The sequence below is a fragment of the Drosophila ananassae genome, chromosome XR (assembly GCF_017639315.1).
Source record: "Drosophila ananassae strain 14024-0371.13 chromosome XR, ASM1763931v2, whole genome shotgun sequence".
In the NCBI taxonomy this organism is placed as follows: domain Eukaryota; kingdom Metazoa; phylum Arthropoda; class Insecta; order Diptera; family Drosophilidae; genus Drosophila; species Drosophila ananassae.
In genome coordinates this window covers 3,875,930-3,878,602 of record NC_057932.1, presented here as the reverse complement: position 1 = coordinate 3,878,602, position 2,673 = coordinate 3,875,930, and positions in this window count along the sequence as shown.

Below are 2,673 nucleotides of genomic sequence, written 5' to 3'. Positions count from 1 at the left end.
CTTTATAAAGAAGTGTGTAAAATTAGTAGTTACTTCTGATCCTGTCGAATATCAAAAAGCTTTTAATAAAATTGTCCAGATAGTCCAAGAGCACGAGTATCAAGAAGAAATTAAAAATATTCGAAAAAATCTTGTTGTTAGCCCAAGCCTACAGAAGCTAAGTCCGTTTGTCCATGAAACCTCTCAGGCTGGGCTTACCTTTTCGTTGTTGCGGGTCGGGGGGCGACTAGCTAATGCTCCTATTTCGTACGATGCCAAGTTTCCAGTATTGTTGACGAAGCGCTCTCGAGTCGAATTTTCATGTGGGTCCACGAGCACTGGTGAGTCTCATGCGTCAGCGTGTTTGGATAGTAAACACGCAGGAAGTCTACAGTCAGATAGTGCGGTCATGCATACGCTGTTTTAAATGCAAGCCTCATCTGATGACTCAAATCATGGGAGATTTACCCTTAGATCGAGTTCGTGCTCTCCACCCATTCTCCATATGTGGCGTGGATTTCTGTGGCCCTATTGAAACGACGTTGAAAATTCGTGGTAGACCAGCCTACAAGTCTTACATTGCCCTTTTTGTTTGTTTTGCGTCCAAGGCAGTCCATTTAGAAGTAGTATCTGACTTATCAACTGATTCCTTTTTATTGGCTTTCCAAAGGTTCGTTGGCCGCCGAGGATGTCCGCAGATCGTGCACTGCGACAAAGCGACGAACTTCGTCGGAGCGAGTCGCCACTTCGCGGCACTGCGGCAGCGAATCGAGGACGAGGCGGACGAACTGCGACACGCATCAAAAAAAGGAAGCGTATTTGCGTTCATACCACCGCGGGCTCCGCACATGGGCGGACTATTGGAGGCAGGTGTCCAATCAGCAAAGCACCTACTCCTACGAGCGGTGGGCAGCGCGAAGTTGACCGCAGAGGAGCTGCAGACCGTTCTCGTTGAAGTCGAGTCCGTCCTGAACTCGAGGCTCCTGGACGCCCTCAGTCAGGACCCAAGCGACGGCGAGGCGTTGACTCCCGGGCACCTGTTGACACGCGGGCCTCTCATCGCTCCACCAGCACCGCGGACTCCGGACCAGCAGGGTCTAACGTGCTTGCGGCGATGGCGGCTTGTCTCAGCGTCTCAGCGATGGTCCCGGGAGTATGTCTTGGGCCTACAGGCGCGGTCGAAGTGGCAGCGGGAGCAGGAGGACGCCAGGAAGGGCGATCTGGTCCTGGTCGCCGAGGAAAACCAGCCGCCCCAACAGTGGATCACCGCCAGGGTCGTCGAGACTCACGCCGGCGCGGACGGAAGGGTCAGGATCGCCGACGTCAGGACTAGTGCAGGAGCGGTCTTCAGGACAGCAGTCCAAAAGCTGGCGAGGTTGCCAAAGGTTGAAGCCTGATGGAGGCCTTCAACAAGGCCGGTGTAGAATTAATGTAGAAGATTAAGTTTGAATTTTATTGAAGTCTAGTATAAGTTAGTATAGGGCGGAGCGGGAGCGCAAGAAAAGCTCACTTGCGCTCTCTAGTGAATTCGCCCCGCTTCGCCGCAATAGATAAGCTAGGCTTAAGTACTTTTGGTAAAAATATAATCGAATTTATAAAGTTGAACCGAGTGCACGTATTTCCCGTAGTTGCATTAATTAATTTTTACAGCCACCTTTTTAGTCTTTCGGTTTTTCGTGACGAGATAAACTAATTTCAGTTAACACAACCAATATATTACTTATGTTGAAGCGAGCCTCATATCCAACCCTAAAGCGTTTTCGCGGTTTGTGAACAGGAAAAAATCATCCTCTTATACCTTCTTCCATGTCTTATGGTGGTTTGGCAGCTAACTCCGATAAGGGCATTTCTGAACTTTTTGCGAAATATTTTGCCTCAAACCTTGAGCCGAAGGACTCTTGGGATGAGCAGGAGGTACTTCAGAAAATTTTGCCTTTTCTTGAGGTTGGAAGCTTGGACATATTAGATTGTGACATTGTTGAGGCCTGTGAGGAGATTAGATCTCCCAACAAGGGGGAACAAGCAAGTCAGCACGGCAGCGTCGGATGGGCCAGCGCTACTGTGTTTAGAAAAACGGAAAGGGAGAAATGCGCCGAGCACAGACGGTATGCGGGGGCAGCAGCGGGGGCAAGAGGAACTCGCACTGCGTCGCGCACGAAAGGGGGGGCAAGTAAAGAAAGCCCACCGATAGAAATGCGGCGGGAATTGGAGAAAGCTAACGGAGAAAGTAAATGAGCGGAGGATTAACGGCAGGAAGTAGATTTGCGGGAACTCACGCCCACAAGTAAAACCACGCAGGGACACCCCGGGAAAGTCAGTAGAATCCTGATCCAGGCGCTGGAGCGTATGCACAGCGTATCACCTGGAGTTAAAGGAGACGCGACACCCACACCTCTGGCCTACCATAGATCCTGCCATAAAGGAGGAGCAGCAACAGCAGAGACGACAACGAGGGAGCAACGGCGACGACGAGGAAGCAGCAGCAACGACGAGGGAGCAGCAAAGTCAGAAGAACCAACAACGACGAGGGAGCGGCGGCGACGGACGAGCAGCGGCAATAGAAGATCAGCGCAGAAGACAACAGCAACAACACAGGCCCCGCAACCAGAGTCCGTGAGTCCGAACGAAGGGAACCGTAAGCCGTTTCGGTGCCAGGCACCAAGACCGCACGACCTGCCGGGCGCAAGCTTTGGG